General features: G+C 39.8%; 1 long non-coding RNA gene across 1 annotated transcript; it reads right to left on the bottom strand.

Annotated features, from left to right (window-relative positions):
- Window positions 1-1,162: 1,162 nt before the first annotated feature.
- On the bottom strand, window positions 1,163-8,826 carry LOC122646616. The gene is made up of 3 exons (XR_006330659.1): window positions 8,710-8,826; window positions 1,854-1,857; window positions 1,163-1,172 (listed from the first exon to the last, which is right to left on the bottom strand). It is a non-coding gene; the product is annotated as an uncharacterized LOC122646616 (long non-coding RNA).
- Window positions 8,827-19,236: the final 10,410 nt, after the last annotated feature.

Genomic DNA, 19,236 nt, shown 5'->3' with positions numbered 1-19,236 from the left:
TCCTTTTACACCCTTCTTTAATCGTTTTTAATTGGAGAAGAAAAGGAGAGCGAAGAAAGTCTTTGCCTTGAAGAAGATGAAGAAGCGTTTGAAACCTCAAGAAGAACAGTCTTTGGGTTTTCTTGGTTTTTAAATCGTTACAGTCTTTTGCTTTCTTTGCTTCCTCTTCTACTCCAATTACAAACGATTGGAGAGATACCCCCACCCACGACTTTGCTGAGGAAAGATATAAAGAAAAGTTTTCTTCCGTTTTCAGGTAAATAATGTAAGTGATCATAAATTTGAGTCTTGTCTATTAATGTAATTACAGACTCTGTCTCTCACTGCTGAGGCCGCAAGTGCACTTTTCTGTGATAATATATGATTAATTAGTTTATTTGAAACAAAATTTTCTTGTGGTTATATATACGTCCTTGATTGCCTTTGATTCACTCACCATCTGTTTCTGGTTCTGATTCTCAGAATTGGCTTAATTTGGCTCTTGTTGAGTACGTGTTTTCTTGTGTTGGTTAGTTTTGTCCGTAAATTTCTGGGGTTCGATCTCAAGCTTTTTAACGATGAAAGAAACTTTATGTTCTAAAAATATTATAAAAAAAAACTAAAAATAATTTCGTTTTCTTCTTCTATTGTTCTATAACTTGAATTGTGTGTATTCATGCATTTATGTATTTGGTTAGAAACAGTTTTTCTCTTGGATATTTTTCTTTTTTTTGAAAAAAAAATTTCTTTTTAAATTTATTTTGTCTTGGGGTAGTTTCTTGACGTCCCATCTTGTAATTTTCTCCTGTATTTGCCTCTAATTCACAAAGTTCCACCAATGGCCGGCTTTGATGAGAGCTTTTACGACAGAGAGAGATACAGATCCATGTGCTCATCTTCAATGCGGTCCATTGTGGAACTTTGAGAATACCATTAATTAGAGGGTACATAAATTACCGAAAAGAATGAAACTACAGGTAATTAAATTAATCTGTCGTTGAAGCTTTAACATTCCCTGCTATTATATATATATATAGATATAATTCCTGGTTCTTACTTGTTAGGGGAAAGGTAGGACAAAACAAACTAAACCCACCACAGAAGGGAGGAACCAGCGATTGATGCTTCGCCAATAGCATAAAACTGGATCGTCTTCTTTGCTTCCATGATTATATTCCAAGGAAGTTAACCAACTGAGGTCCAGATCCAACTTCTTCTCCCATGGCTGCTGCTGCTGCTGTTGCTAGGACCCTGAAATTAAAATTAATATATTTATGGCTAAAAGGTGGGGGTACGTACGCATAAATAAGCTTGATAATGCATTTTTCAACTAATAACCGTTGATTTAATTCAATCCAATCTTAGCCGTTGATCTATTTACTTGAGACCGGTTGTGACCATAATCTCTCTCTCTCTCTCTCCCCTCTCGCCTCTCCATCCCCACCCCATCCCGCCCTCTCCCTTCAGCCACCCACGCAGCCCCCTTCCTGATGGTTTCGATAGAGAAGACAACATTGCAGTATTTGGAGTAAGCATCCGAAGCGCACTAGAATCCTCGTCCTTGTTCTCCTCTTCTTCGTCTATACTTTCTTCTGTAATATCGTTTCTTCCTATCTCCTCATTAAATTGTTCTCCTTACGGTTGGTTGCACACTTGCACTTGGATTACTGTGTGATTCCTGATAGAAGGAGGAGATAAAGGATTGTTCCTTGTATTGTGGAAGGGGGACAAGGACAAAAGATGAATAGAAAGGCGTAAGCTGCAATATTAAGTGATTAGTTCCAGAATCAGTTCCAGTACCAACCATTTCCAAATAAAGGTCGGTCCTCAGGTATCCACCGAGTAAGTTGATTCTGATCAGCAATCATTTTAACTATTCTCACAACATATTCGTTGATAATTCTGTATTTGGCTTTGAGCGATCCCAATAGGGTAGTAAGTAATGTAGATTGGATTTACCTTTGGAAATCATTTTATTGTAAGTATAGAACAAATCTACCACTAAAGTCCCTATATTGGTTTCAATTAATCCATAGACCTGGAGGAAATTTTGGAACAGATGAATCTCTAAAGCTACTACTTCTGTCCTACCATCTCGACAATCCATTCTTAGCTGCAATACTTCCTCTTCTACTTTCTCTGCTCCTGTCTCTTCTTATCTTGTCATTAAATTAATCACAGAAACCCATCAATCTCACCGTCTCATAACATTCCCCTGCAAAGAGATCTCCTGTCGAATTTCAGCCATGATTCCCCGGATCTCCAGCCAAGACCACCACAGTCTGCAGATTCCAATAAGACTGAAGGAAAAATTTTCGCTCATCTTCTCCCTCCCACTAGGCCTTGACTTGGCTCTCTCTCTCTCTCTCTTCTGCGTAATCCCATCTAATTTTTGGTTTGTCACTCCTCGACCACCACGACACTGGTTTTGCAAGTAATTTATTGAGAATAAGTTGAGCAAAAGTTTCTCATTTCATTCAACTATCTCTACAGCAGGAAACGTTATATTCAATGGGTGTCATCTTTGCAGAGTCATCGTCCCCTTCTTCTCAGGTAACATCACTCTGTTCTACTCATACTCTCACTAATTTCAGGGGGGGGTGGCGTGAGTCGAGACGTGAGGCAACATGTTGTTACCGTAATAGTCGGCAACCAGTTTCTATGAAAATTTAATCAACGGTGTAGATTAACCTTTTGCAAAATCTTCGGCTATGCTCGAAGACTGTGAGAATTAGGTGGAAATTCATACGTCCTGCTACCACCCACCCTATATTTCTTAATACTGGTTAGTATAGATTCTTGGGATGCGATGGGTTTAATTTGGATCTTAGTTGGTTCATTTTATGGAAAGAAATCTTGGAAGCTAAGAAGGTGATGCCTTTTTATGAGAATTAATGTGCTTAATTAAGTGGAATGATGATGATGATATGGATCAGACTTTTAGCATACAGGTAAAATACTATTATTATTGCTTAATTAAGCTCTTAATTAAATTAATTATTTCTGGTAGTACTGTTACTTCAATTTCAATTAGGTGTGTTTCTACCTTTATTTTTTCATTTAATATTGATTTGATTTTAGTTTATTTCAAGTTTTGGTCTTGGCAATTGGGTATATTATGGTTTTTATTATGATTCCTATTTGTTTAATTTGATTTTCTAAGAATCTTCTAATTCCTTAATCTCATGTTTCTATGTACTTTTCCTTAATTTCTTAGAAAATATCTCATGTTTGGGTTCATTTTTCTTTTGTTCATCTTGCTATCACTAGCATCACTTCCAAGCAGTAAGCTGAATCAAGATTATAGAGTGTTTGGGTGGTAGTAAAGTAAAAATAATTTATTGATTCTACTCGCCATCATCACTATCATCACTATCATCACTTTCAATCAGTAAGCTGAATCGACAATGGAATCAACTTTCATCAATTTGATTTCAATTCAATCGAAATTGATCGAAATTGGAATCGGATTTGTTGATTATAATCCAATTCAATAATAAAAAAAACTGTCCATCCAATTATGATTCCTTGAACCATGCCTCCAACCAAGTAGAAAAGGAGAGGCCATGTACTCTTGTACTAGGTGTTTTGGATGTGCATTGATTTATCAAATTCCTTGGAATTTGCATTCGAGGGATAATCTACACTTTAGGGAGGGAACTAATGTCACTACGCCACCATCTCCAACACTACCACCACCTTCAATGCAACTTCAACCACCACCTCCTCCAATGCCAGCTTCAACCACTACCACCGCCACCACCACTAACGCTACCGCTGCCACCTCCATCACATTTGGTTTTTTTGGGTATCCAATGACACTTTTGTAAATTTATAAAAGTTCCAAAAAAAAAAAGAATTAATCATACAATACATGCGTTTCTGTTTCTTTTCTGACCTGGAAATAGAAATTAGTATGTGTAACCAAACACTGCTTTTTTATCCAGAAATTTGACCCGTAAACAAAAATATCAAGTTATTTCTATAATAGAAACAGCACCTAGAAAAGAAGTATTATCATGGAGGGCCTTAGAATTGGAATAAAAAAACTGAAATCAAACATATTGACAACCTTAGTGTGGTTTCCCAGTTTGACGTCATGAGAAACCTCTACCCCATGCTTTACTAGGCATACCAGAGTGGCACTCTTGGAAGTCTTAAAACTTATGGTTTGTTGGACCTATGGTTACAACTTGCAACTTCAGCAAAGCTTTGTTGAGCAATAGATGGATTCTGAATAAGATCAAACCCCAAGCCCAGCCCACCAAAGTTCAAATTTGGACTTAATTCCAATATAGTTCAATTCAGGCTTACCTTAGGGTGTGTTTGATTGCATAAATCTGTTGGAGTTTGTATTGATTCTTGATGGTTATCCACAAAGTTACCATCTATGGATTCGTTATTGTGGAAAATAAACCATTTGGTTCTCATGATTCTATAACGTGAATCTTCTTGAAAAATTGTTTGGTTACCCTGAGTCTGTTAGTTGGATTCATCGTGAATCTAACTGAAAAACGGTTTGGTTACCCTCAATCTGTCAGTTAATAAAATTTTAGTTTTTAATTGAAATATTAGTTTTTCAATTATATATTAGTTTTTGAATTAACATTAGTTTTTTTTATTAAATATTAGTTTTTTATATATAGTAATACTATAGTATATAACTCGAATTCTCTACTGATTACTCTAAGCATTGATCTACCTATACTCGTTCTTACTGCTAAAGAAATTGACTTAAGCATCAAAGAGTCCACTTCGAAGTCACCTCCAGTCCTCTCTTGTGTCCCTTGTTCTTTCTCTGCAGGCCATCACAGTGCCTCGCCAGGGCCGTCACAGTTTTTGCGAAAATAGAGCATATCCATGTTCTTGATCCATTGTGTTCATAATCATTGACTAGAGTGTTGGAAATATGACCATTAATTCCATCCTATGGACGTATATGGAGTGTTCAACTCCCTAAGGATATGAGTGAGGACAAATATAGAAACCCAATGGATTTGATTGAAGATTTGATTGGAGACAAATTGAAGATCATTAGAGATGTGATTGAATATAATTTAGGTAAGCCATGTGTGCAATATCCTTGTGCACAATTCTATTATCACATGTGTAAAGATTTGTAAAGATTTGTATAGATCACCCAATCGATTGGGGTGTCCATGTATTATATATACCTCATGTAATACAAAGTAATTCAAGGCATTTCAACCCAATCCTTGTGTCCTAACATGGTATCAGAGCCAAGGTTCTCTCACCTTCATTTTCTTCAAAATTCTCCTACCTAAACTCCCCTCTATCATATCTTTTCTCTCTATCATATTTTTTTATGCTAGGACCAAGCACGTGGAAATTGATTTTCACTTTGTTTGGGATCGGGTTGCCAAACGACAGTTGTCAGTCCAATTCATCTCCATCGTTGATCAAATAGCTGACATTCTAACAAAGGCACTGCCAACGGCTAAGTTCCAATTCATGTGCGACAAGTTGAAGGTCCGTTGCCTCTCCCCTCCAACTTGAGGGGGTGTATGGACGTATATGGAGTGCTCAACTCCCTAAGGATATGATTAAGGACAAATATAGAAACCCAGTGGATTTGATTGAAGATTTGATTGGAGACAAATTGAAGATCATTAGAGATGTGATTGAATATAATTTAGGTAAGTCATGTGTGCAATATCCTTGTGCACAATTCTATTACCACATGTGTAAAGATTTGTATAGATCACCCAATCGATTGGGGTGTCCATGTATTATATATACCTCATGTAATACAAAGTAATTCAAGGCATTTCAACCCAATCCTTGTGTCCTAACACATCCTACACGATGTCTTCAGCATGGTCATCTAGCCAAGAAGGTGATGCCTTTCTATGAGAATGTGCTCAAGTTGAATGAATCAGCCAGTGACGGGCATTCCACAATCATGATGCATCATTGATTTTGATAAACCCCCCCCCCCCTCTCTCTCTCTCTCTTTTTGGGGAGGGGGGCGAGGGAAGAAGATAGAATCTATTTATTATTGTAATATCATGAATAAAAATAACATTTATTTTATTTTATTTTTTGTAGAGAGAGGGTTATTCATTCATGCGCGTCCAACGCCAAGCAAAGGAAAACAAAATATATAAAACAGATAGAGAACATGATAAACGCAAGGTATGGATAAACGGTATCCAAAATTAAGAAGATAACACATAGTGCACTCTAATGGTTTCTTATTCAATACACACCAAATACTAAGCTCTTAGACACACTGTGAGACTTTCTTCCCTTCTCTTTTATTTCTCTTACTATTTCATTTTATGATTGTAGAACAAGCTCGCAAACATGGTGCAGGAGCTCTTTCTCTACTTATTGATGAAGAAGGAGAAGGGAAAGAAACAAATTAAGACCCACTAAATGACTACATTTTCTCCAATCTACGATGCCTCTCAACGGACAATCATTTCGCGAACCTGCATCAACAACAAATACATAAATAGGAATCATTTAGAAAAGGGAGGGAGGACGGTGCAAATGATACCTCGATCTGTAGGTATATTTGAAACTTGTAACCATCTTAAAGGGTACTTTATAAAATACTAAAACCTAGGAGGGTAACCAGAAAAACTAACCTAGCTAGAAATATTAATATATAGTTTTAAGTGTTGGTTCTTACTTGGTAAGAACTTCTTGGTTTGTGACTTTAATTGAAACTGGTCTGTACTTGCCAGTCTCCAAGTCCACCGAAGCAACAGGTTTCTTTAAGAGCTCTTCTCCTATCTTCGCAAGCTTCTTAAGGTTATCTTCGTTTGAATTATCCATGGCAGCTTCAGAATCACCCAAATTATCATGCTGGATTCAAAGGTAGTTGTTATCCATACTAATTTGGTCTTGGAAATACATGGTGGTATATAAGTCAACCATATCCGATAATGCATTTGAGAAAGAATCTATTAATGGATAGGAAATAATAGAATCATTCTTTTTATTCACATTGAATAACCAATCCAATAAGCCCCAATCGCGCCCTTGAACTACTAGCTTCCCCTCATTCTTTACTTCTCCTGTACCAAGGGAAAGAACCAGATACTTGGTCTGTTTTGAGCATTTATTACAACTTCTTTCTCTCTTGTTGCTTTCCTTCGCCATTTCGCCAATTGCAAGCGAAGTCATATATATGAAAGAGAGAAGCAGCACATTCAGTACTAAGAAGAAACATACATACATACATACATACATACATATATGCATGATTGGAGAGATTAATTTACCGGATTATTGGCTGCCACACCTCCATCTACGAAGTTGAATTCCTTTGTGGTTGATAGTGTTTTGTTCTCAAAATAATGTGGAGGAAAATACATTGGTGCTGTAGATGTGCCAATACAAACGTTGGACATCAATGAATCATCTACCTCATTAGCTTTTGCCTGCATACATCCAGTGTGAAAATAATGAATTCTAGAAACAAACGAGAACCTAAAAAAAAAAATAATGCAAAAAAGAATAGAAATCACAAACAAACAATCACACAATAGATTTTTTAATGAGAAACAACGATGATGATGATGATGATGAGTTTGATAGAAAATATTATTGTAGTTCGGCATAAAACCTTAACAACAAAGTGATGGAGTAACATTTCATTGAGTTACCTATGCGTGTACGACTGCATAGATGCATATCAATGTAACCATAATTCTAAAAACAATACAAATTTAAATTATTAAATAGAACTAATTAAATAGAAGTAATCCATATTTGTCTCCCTTTCAAAGATAAACCTCTATTACATGTATTATATGTTACAGAGTCTCAATCCAATGCATAAATCAATATCCATTTGTGAAAATTCCACAAAAAAGGGTTAACAATGAAATTAAAATCTCAACAAACCATTATATCTGTACCAAGAAGTTGTCATTAAATCCAGCAATTTAAAATTGAGTTGTTGGTAGTCGCCAAAGAGCTAGAAAATCCCATGTATGTGCGGTCCTACATTCTTATCCACTGTCGCATCCGTTATTGAAAAATGATTTTCTTGATAAGGCTAAATGATAAGGGGGAGGGTTCTCTGAGCAAGCAGCATAGAGGAGTGCACCAATGAGATGTGACAAAATGGTTTTGTACATAGGAGGGCACTGAAGTCCTCATGTGAAGAGAGAGAGAGACCCTATAGTCCAACTTTGAGAGGGCAAGAATCATAACAATAGAACAGTAGCTATGCTTTTTTTTTTTTTTTTTTTTTGCTAAAAGATCATTTGTATTGAAAGAAAGGGAAAGAAAAATAATAGTACAATGACTTAGGCGAAAGAGCCTAAATAAAACAAACACAACTAAACAAGATGCAGAGGCATCTCCCCACCTTCGGCCATGCCATCAACAGGGAGATACAAAAGCAAAATCAAAACATTCCCTAAAATTAAGAGAATCCACAAAATCTCGGTCTACATTGTGTGTCACATAGAAGATCATCCTGAACCAACGGGGGGAAATGCACCATAGTTGAAGAGACTTGCGAAGTAGCTGCAGATTTTGCCAGATTTAATGACACCTAACAAATGTCGACATGGGAATATGGACCCAATGTTTGGGAAAAGAATGTTGCAAATTCAAATTGTGATGCTCATCTTGTCCACTACCCCAAGATACATTTGCAAGAGACCCAGAGTTTGGGAAAATATTCACAAGCACCTCTAGAAAGCAAGAAAGTGGGGGGGTGGGGGGAGAGGGAGGGGGTGTGAGGACTGTAAATGGTAACCACTGAAGATGGATACCATAGTTGAGCTATCAAATGTCAGCCACCTGACCTCGTTCTGATAGCTGCCCTTGAATCCATCTCTTCAGCATCTCCAAGGCAGCCGTGGGCTAGTCCATTGGGACAATGTAATCAGCATCATGGACAGGTTATAGTCATCACAATGACCGACTCTTGAGCAGTAAAGAAAAATAATTGATATAGCTAATCCATTTATGGAGGAAAATTTCAGCAGCAATGTGAGATAACACAAGCTAAGAGAGTGACCTTGAGGGAAGTGAGAAGCACGTGGTTTCTCATTAGTCCTACTTCTCCACCATCAACCATGAAAGAGAGTTGGAGCAGAGACATATATACAAATGGTGTGAGAATATGGGAACCCATAACTCATATGGAATGAAAGCTGATAAACTAAACCCATAAAACTCACCGTATATGATGGATCACATATATAATCCCCCAAATGCATTCAACATTTTATGAATCCAAATATGTTAGAACAAGGAGAAGGGGACATATAGAGTAATGCAAAATGTTTGTGGTTAGCCTTAGGGATCCCATAAATTATTTAATATAAATATTCAATATGAATATAATATCGGAGGGTTAATACTTCATAAAAATGGCAAAACTATGCAAAACCATGCCTGTGAATACACGTGAAAAAGAAAGCAGATTTTACAAACAAATGGTCTTAGCTGATTCCAACAACAAGATATATAAAGATGTGCATTACATTGCATGGGAGGAAAACTTTTATGCACGCGCTAACCTGAAGAGGGTTCTTTAGACGGTCTTGGTTTTGTCTCGAGATAGGTGAGACAGGGCCACAACCTATTTAAACCAATAGAGAAGGAGAGAAAGTAACAGACTTACTAACATTTTTCTCTTATTTGGCTATGTCAATTGGTGAGATTAAGAAGTTTCTTATTGCTGTAGGAAATCTAAGAAACAGAGCAATAGAAATAAATTTTGATTTCAGGTAGCAACAGAAAAATAATTGATCGATTTTTGTGTAAGGAATCCTTGATTCAATTTTTGTATGCATGGAAAGTGGAAAAGAACAGTAAGTGATGGCCTTCTTCAAGAGAAGGAACCCAACAGTTCGATTTTTATATCAATTATTTTTCTTTACTGCTCAAGAGTCGGTCATTGTGATGACTATAACCTGTCCATGATGCTGATTACATGGTCCCAATGGACTAGCCCACGGCTGCCTTGGAGATGCTGAAGAGATGGATTCAAGGGCAGCTTGCAGAACAAGGTCAGGTGGCTGACATTTGATAGCTCAACTATGGTATCCATCTTCAATGGTTACCATTTACAGTCCTCACACCCCCTCCCACTCCCCCCCCCCCCCCACTTCCCACTTTCTTGCTTTCTAGAGGTGCTTGTGAATATTTTCCCAAACTCTGAGTCTCTTGCAAATGTATCTTGGGGTAGTGGACAAGATGAGCATCACAATTTGAATTTGCAACATTCTTTTCCAGAACTCTGGGTCCATATTCACGTACGGACATTTGTTAGGTGGCAGAGAGAGAAACAGGCATAGCTACTGTTCTATTGTTATGATTCTTCCCCTCTCAAGGTTGGACTATAGGGTCTCTCTCTCTCTCTCTCTCTCTCTCTCTCTCTCTCTCTCTCTCTCTCTCTCTCTTCACATGAGGACTTCAGTGCCCTCCTATGTACAAAACCATTTTGTCACATCTCATTGGTGCACTCCTCTATGCTGCTGGCTCAGAGAACCCTCTCCCTTATCATTTAGCCTTTTCAAGAAAATCATTTTTCAATAACGGATGCGACAGTGGATAAGAATGTAGGGCCGCACATACTTGGGATTTTCTAGCTCTTTGGCAACTACCAGCAGCTCAATTTTAAATTGCTGGATTTAATGACAACTTCTTGGTACAGATATAATGGTTTGTTGAGATTTTAATTTCATTGTTAACCCTTTTTTGTGGAATTTTCACAAATGGATATTGATTTATGCATTGGATTGAGACTCTGTAACATATAATACATGTACTAGAGGTTTATCTTTGAAAGGGAGACAAATATGGATTACTTCTATTTAATTAGTTCTATTTAATAATTTGAATTTGTATTGTTTATGGAGTTATGATTACATTGATATGCATCTATGCAGTTGTACACGCATAGGTAACTCAATGAAATGTTACTCCATCATTTTGTTGTTAAGGTTTCATGCCGAACTACAATAAAATAAGCCAAAAATAAAAATAATTCATCAACTCCACAAGCTCCCCTCCCTATCCAATCCCTCTCTCCCCTAGCCCCATCCTCTTCCCCTTCGCCCTTCCACTCTTTCTTTCTATCTCTTGCCCGCACGTGCATATTTACTAGTGTATATATATATATATATATATAGATAGATAGATAGATTGGGTTTTTATCAAATGTCCCCCCTCAAAATGCCCATTTGTCCAAATGTACCCATACAACTTTATAATTTAAATGTGCCTCCCTACTTTCAAAACATTGTAACACTTGAGTTCAGTCCATTAGTCTGGGACGTTAGACGTTATTTCAGGGAATCTAATGACCAAAATGCCCTTGTGACAAAAACCCACAAAAATTAAAGAGTAAAGTGATCAAATTGCCCTCATCTTTCCCAAATCGTTTAGGGTTTGAAATTGAAAATCAAACCCTAAACCATTTGGGGAAGATGAACCCTAAAATCAATGAATCTATCCTGGCTCTTGCCATATTGATCTATAAGAGGGGTTACAGGCTTGCAGTGGACGTTGGAGAAATGACAGGCCCATTTGAAGATCGAAAATCCCTTTCAAAACACCACAACCAGAAAATATGAGATGCATGGGAGTTAAGTAGTAGATGATAAGAACTTGAATTGCATTAACTTAACATATATAACATGATCTATTCCTTCAAGAAATTGATTTAAGACTAGTTAGGGATTCTTTAAAATGACAGATTGATCATTGTTGGGGATTCATTCTTTTACCGCATAAGCAGTAAGGATTTATTGAAAAAAAAAAAAAAAAGAAAGAGGTTCTGCTATTGAGGATAGCAGGATAAACAATGATCGAAAAGGGGGCTTCACTCCACCAAACCTTAAGACAATAGAGACAAAGAAGCCCTTTTAACTAATAGGTGGGCTTCGCAATTCATAGAACGAGGAACAAAACTAAAAAGAACACCTGAGACCCTAATTAGGAGGGTCAATCATGATCAGGAGGCATAGCAGCCTCATTAAGACATGATATATGTTAAATCTGCCCTTGATTGACTGGAATTTTGGATGAAGGACAGGGACCTCTGATCAGATACTTAAACATACTGTGGAGCATCACTCCAGTGGTTGAATTCAATGGAGAACCCCCGAGGAAGTCCTCCTATATACCTGTCAGAAGATGGATTGCAGACCCATGCAGCTGCACTGCCCACAGCATGATGTACTGCATCAACCCCACATACTCTCTCTCCTATCCATATATGTGGGGCCCACACCTGTTCAGATGTGTGTCAGACCCTGGATGAGGTGTTGATGCAATGCCCAAGCCATGGACCAAGCACCTGTGCAAGCCCAAGGCCTATACAGCAATGCTACATTCTCCGGGCGATGCACTAGGCGATTGGCCCAAAGGCCAAGAGAATCCCCTAGAGTGGTTGAAATGAGTTTTTTGGACTCCAAACATGTGGGAACCACCCATACAGACCATGAACACCCTCTCGGGGTAGATGGGAATTTTAAGAAACATTACCCACCCCTGGAACCATGTGGACCCCACCTGTGCAGCTAGAATGGCCTAGAATGTGGTTAAAAATACATTCTTGGAGAGGGGAGCCTAAGGTCAAACAAAACTTAGTGGGGCCAATTCTATAAATAGGAGGGGCAGCCCCTCATTTCGTTTTTACTGCTCCAGCTAAAAGAGAGAAGGAGGAAGAAGAGAAGGAAAGGAAGAGAGAAGGAGAAGGGAGACTGGTGCTGCTTCTGAGCACTAATCCAGCCTCACATGACCTGCAGGTAATGATCCAAATCCTTGTGTGCTGCTGTTTTCTATGGTTGTGCTCTGATCTCTGCTCAGTTGGTGGTGTCTCTGGCTAGTAATGCTTAGAACACCATGGGGTTGCTTTGGGATGCATCGATCTAACATGGATCTAACATGCAAAGCCATTGCATGTAACATCTGATCATATCATAGTAAGTTTTATCGTTGTTTACTACTGAGATCAAGTCGGCTCGTGCTGACGCACATATGCTTGCACCTGCAAAGGCAATCTGGGCATGGTTCTTTGCATGCAAGCTGATCCTTGCTTACCTTAGCATAGGATCAGTGTCCTACCATGAAAGTATACGTAAAAGAGGCCTTGCATGCATCCTAAACCGAATCCTTGAGCTTGAGCATAGCCTGGATAGTTGTTCTCTAAGCTGTCAGAACTGCTCCTGGCTTCCAAATGGGAAAACCAAACCCAAACCATTGTGACCAGAGGATTATAATCCAATGATGGTCCATGACCATCCCTCATGCCTCCATGATCGAAGCCATGGCAGCCCCTGCTGCAAAATCCAAGAAAAACTGCTCAAACTAGTCTCAAACAGGCTCTCGGCGATGTACTGGGCGATTGGCCCAATCACCCAGTGAAACGCCCAGAGATATATTTTGGGCTTATTTTTGTCCAGGATTTTTGGACCTTCACCAGTGACCTATGGACTATTTGATGAGGTGGTAAATGACCAAAATACCCCTCTCCACCTATGTTTCTGTCCTCTATACCCTGGGTACTTAAGTGGGCCCCACAGGGCCAGGTAACCATGTCCAAGATTGGTTTCAGCTAAACTACTGACTTGGGTACTGGTTTGTGTGACTATTTGAGCCATGTATTGGTTGGCTATGCTATCAAGGTACCAAGTCAAATAAATTCCACATCTCTGGATGATGCACCGGGAGAGAGACCCGAAAGCGTAGTGCAAGACCCAGAGAATTCCAAGTAACATCAGTATAAACACAAAGTCTGACCAGTAAGCCTAGACCAACACTAGGATATTAATACAACTTTAAATATTAATTTACACACATTTATGATCCAATAAATTAGGTGTTGACCCCGTGCTCGAGGTGCACAGCCAGACACCAACTAGAACAGAACCGACAGCTGAACCAGTAGGACCAAAACAAGGTGAGTGGAATTACACCATGTATGTAAATGTGACATGGCTAATATGACAACACAAATTATAATGATATTATTATATTGTTCACTCAATTTAGTTACTGTGAATTCTATTGAATAAAGAATACTTGTCTGGTGAATTCCGTGGTTGCACATTGAATGTTGTATGTGAATTGCTAGACTAGATGTCATAGCCGGCTTGGAAATGAGGCATGTGGTACCCCATAGAATGGGATGTGGTTGACACCACCCGACTCATACGATGCCATATAGATGCTGTCACGCCCCTATCCCGATGTAAGATATTTTGCCACATAGGGGTATGACTGGGACAATCACACATCATCCCAACACCTACCAGGATCACAGATACAGTGTCCCGAGCCACAGTCCACCCTGTCATCACATTAAAATGACAAAAAGGAACGTATAAAAGGAATAAACCGTTCCAATCACAGAGTTAGCAGAAGCGAAATTAGATTCAATTATGTGAAATTATAGAGCATCGGTTCTCTAATGATAACACATATTACAATTCTAATATAAGTAACCAATCATTACTCTCCCTATAAATAAACATACAGTTTATACATGGATGTGGAATAAATACAGAATTTAAATAAATAAACAATTGCCTCAAAGGCACAAATTCTTGGGTGTCTATCTACATCTAAGCCACTGTCATCAACTCCACTTGATTCGCATCCAACGGTGCTCATTAAGAGGCTATCTGTATGTAAACTAAAAAGTGGTTGTACAACGGGGTTAGCTACACTAGCTAGTGAGGGAGCAAAGAAGAATGCGCACACATCACACAATCAATATCATAAAGAATGATGCATGCTAATGTTAGATTCATTTTTCACCTAGCACACAATTCTATCGGTCAAGTATATACTACTGTGATAACTTGAGAAACACTGAGGGTCACTTATCCTATCGCCCCAGTGAGTCCTCAATTATCATGAAGAGACCTGCACCGGTAGAACCCATCATGACCACCCAGTGGCAAACCCCGATAGCCATCACTACCCCTGCCTTGGCCTCTCCCACCTCCACAGACCGCAGGTGCTCAAACTATCCAACACACAAACCCCTATTGGCAAGGATCGTAGCATAAGGGAACAAGCATCCTAGCCACAGATATACTATATACAGGTCCTATCGTCCCGAGAGGTATTCCGGGTTCATCAACGTCCCATTCCATCTAGTACCCGGGTACCAGCACGGCACGGCACATACAGTTCAGGATGACATACAATAGTTTTCATAATTAAATAAATTGGGGTTCTGGTACCAGCACACCCAGCACCGTAGCCCGATACAATGGTGAGCATACTATCATATTCACGATAGATCACAATTAAATAAAATGCAATGCGTACCATGCTTATAAATATACCATAGCATGCTTAATATTAATAATTTTATATGATATTCAAACCCAACAAATTACCCAGAACCCACTCACCAGGCATAGGTGTCACCGGGCGTGATTGGCATGAATCTCCCCGGGCATCGGGCGTCATCCGGCGTGGTTCACATGAATCTCACTAGTGCACCAACCTAACATATAAAACAAAGCATTAAAATAAGTATAGAAGGGTCCCATGCTAGGTCCCTAATGGTTAAAACCATGTTTCAACCAAGACAACACGAGCGGACTCACGGGTGGTCTCAGTAGAGGCGAGTCCGTCCCTGACTCCGTTCAGGCCAAAAGGTAAAGTCAAATCAAGTGGCTCACGAGCGAAACTTCTTACTTGAGTCTGGGGGTTGATCCGTTCGACACCTGAGACAATCATAATAGGGAGCGGATCCACGGGCGGATGTGCTTCTTGGGTCAGCCCCTGCATCCATTAGATTTCTGAGACAGGACCCGAGAGCAACAGGCTTCGGGCGGAGGCAAACAGAGTGAATCCGTGCCTTCGTCCGCTCAGACCAACACACAGGGTTTACACTGGGTAGACTGACGGGCGGTACCACTATAGATGGATCCGGTCGTTCGTCCGCCGGCAGTCTCTTCCGAGATTTCAAGGAGTTTCAACTCCAGCTTGAAGCTTGGAGCTCCTTAGCACCTCAGGAACATGGAGGGGGTGTCTAAGCCTTCCTAGGGTCACTAGGTCCTAGGCTCACCTTAGGGATCCAAGATCCTTCAAGGGTTTGGTCTCCTATTGGTCCAAAGGGTTGGGTTTCAAGGTTCAACCAAGGATTCATTGGCCAATTGCAACACTTAGAGGCTTAGGTCAACATCCATTAGAGCTCCCAACTAGGGCCGAGCTTCACCTTGAGTCCCAATGGAACCCTAGGTTAGCCCTAGCTCAAGAAACCAACAAAATTAAAGAGAAATGAGGGAGAGCTTGGTTTGGGGAGCTTACCTTGGTGAGCTTCCTTCTTCCAGCCACTCTCTCCATCTCTTCTCCTCCTCCTTCTTCTTCCTTCCTGGTCCGATCAGCAAGAGAAGGAGATGTGGGGCAATCTTCTTCCCTTCCCCTCTCATTCCTCTTCCACTTCTACTTCTTCCCTCTTTCTTCCTCCTTCTCTTTCTCTTGTCTCTTCTCCTCCACGATTTTGGGGAGGGGGAGGGATAAGAGAATGAGAGGGGTTTCTTAGTTTTAAGGGGGTAGAAGGGACTTTAGGGTGTGTTTGGTTAGGGGTCTTAGAATGTAGTTGGGTCTTTAGGCTTAAAATGGGTTTGGGTTAGGCATTAGGCCATGTTTGGTCCAAGTCATGGGCCTTAGGTCCATTTAGGTAATTAGGGTTTGTTTGGGTTGGGTTCAACCTCACTTAGACCATTAGCCTTTAGGTCTTGTTTGGTTTAGGCTAGTGTATACAGAACCCATGAATTACATAGGTTAGGCCTTGTGGGCCCCACTTCATGGTCCAACTAACCATCCAATGGCAAGGGTAGGGGTCCATATGGTCCAAGGGTTCAATTAAGGTGTCCGAGACACGAGGGTGTGGGTTCCACAGGGAAAATAACCCAAAAAGACTGATGTCAGTACGGGTGGATCCTCGAGCGGATTCAGTAAGAGTGAGTCCGTTCGTGACTCCGGTACTGCTGTCAAGGCCTAAACTTCAAGGAAATTTGCGGGGCTTTGGCCCACACTTCCAGGACTTCAAAGGGGGTTCTTAATATACTATTCTCAATTCAAGGTCATTAGGGTTGACTATGGTCATAAGGCATTACCCATTGGGTAAGGTCTAGATTGCCCCGGGGTATAAGGGGATATCTGGGGTGCGGGTGTAACAGATGCATTGGGCTAGAGTTTCATCACCCGTGCTACTCACCCTTGCCAACAGGGGTTAAGGTGTTGGATGCCTGTGAGAGTGACCATATGAAAGAGAAAAGAAAAAAAAAAAGAAAAGAAATGAGAAATGATATCAGCTATAAGCTAGAGAAAAGAAATGTGATATATGTAAAAGAAATGATGGATGCCTCACAGGTTAATCCCAAAGGGCTGGTCGGGCTGACCTTGGTGACTGATGTGGGAGCTGATCGGTCCTCTCCGATAACTTAATGGGTGTATCGCGGGAAGAGGTTAAAAGCCTGCACCAGGGATACATGGGGATTGTAGTAGCACTAACCCGCCTTAGTTGTGATGATAGGTGGCTAATAAATAAAATGAACTGCACCTCATGTATGACTCATATGCTTGTGATTGCATGTGCATGCATGGTGGTATTTCATTCACGGGCTCGGTGGAGCTCACACTCTGTTATATATGTTTCTGTTAGATGATCCTACAGGTGGATGTTACTGTGGCGGGGAGGCTTATCTCCCGGAGGCGAGTTATGGTGGTTATGACAATATTGGTATGGACCCGGACAGAGGTCATATCGCTAGTACGAGTATTTTCGGTGGTAGCAAAGGATGACCCGTGCAGGGTGCTGCTGACTCTGTTTTGACCTTGGGGCTCCTTTTGTTTTGTTGGAGTTTCTCTTTTTATTTTATAGCTTTGTTTTTTGGGCTCGGGTTACCTTGCCCTGTATATATTCTTTTGTATAAAGCTGTATCTGATAGAGTTAGGGGCTGCTGGTGTTCTGGAAGTGAGAGAGAGAATGAACTAAACACTGTGATGTATATATTTTCCCTTGCTTTGTCTTTCCTTTTTAAATGTTTAATGTAAATATAGCTTTCCGAAGCACTCTGTGTATTACACCTTGTAACATTATGAATGTGTGGTCTATGAATGGAATAACTGCTTCTTGATCCTTGGGATTTGGTGGATTGCTACAGTGCAATTCGGGTCACCTACCTAATCCTCCCAGGGGGTGGTTTGGGGTGTGACAATATAAGCCCTAATGAATCAAAACGTAAACACACTCTGGGAAGGGAGAGGCTCATAGCCACCATCTCTCAATGCAGAGTTCTTATTTCTAGGTAAGGATATCAAATTAGAACCGGAATAGAAACTTACATCGGACCAAATAAGCCAAACCTAACCAAATTGAATAAAATTCGGTTAGATGTAAGTATTAGATTCTAGAACAGATTCAGTTCTCGGTTTGATTTCGGATCAAGCATAGGAACCGAATTTGGATAGTAGTATATTATAGTATGTTATTTTATTATAATACTAATATATTATAGTATATTAATACATTATAATACTAATATGTTATAGTATATATTACTAATTTTAGTACTAGATTTTATAATGCTATTATATTATACAACAACATTATAGTACACATATTGAGTGGAGGAATCGGAACCGAACCACGTAAGAACCTAATTTTAGAACTGAATAAGAACCGAAACCGAACTAGTATCGAATTTCAGAACAGATTCAGTTACGGATAATTACAACACTCTCTAGAATTGACACCATTGTAGGGAGTGGAACAATTTTTACGTATGAACTAGGGATGTCAATTACAAACCCGCACCATTGTGGCCGATTGAAACTGACCGATCAAAGTCACGAGCTTGATAAGAACGAGCTATAGAGGTTGTAGATCCAAGTCCAAGTCACGAGCTTGTCGATCGCAAGCATGAGCACCCAACCTCGCGCCGGGGGCGCACAACTCGTCATTTTATGTGATAACAGTAAGAATGAAAGGGATAACCCTTGTGGCTTACGTAAGTCACTCTAAGTCTATCATGGACCAACAAGGTCCGAGACCTTCGCCCACGTCACGCCTAATCAGGCACGTGGGAAGCAACGGATAAACCTCATCTCCATATTACACTCTCCAATGGTCTCACTCCACTCCAGGATTCTAGCTTACCAATCCTGGCGGAATTCGAACTCTCAGTCACCTTAAAAAAGGGAGGTAACACACGTCTAACTTATCTGAACTCTCATTGAATTGACTCTCATTGAATTGACTATTGCTCAGAGATCTAACTTAAGCAT

This window comes from Telopea speciosissima, chromosome 11, assembly GCF_018873765.1.
Source record: "Telopea speciosissima isolate NSW1024214 ecotype Mountain lineage chromosome 11, Tspe_v1, whole genome shotgun sequence".
Classification (NCBI taxonomy): Eukaryota; Viridiplantae; Streptophyta; class Magnoliopsida; order Proteales; family Proteaceae; genus Telopea; species Telopea speciosissima.
Note: the sequence above shows the minus strand (reverse complement) of the source record. Positions and strands in the feature narration are given on the sequence as shown.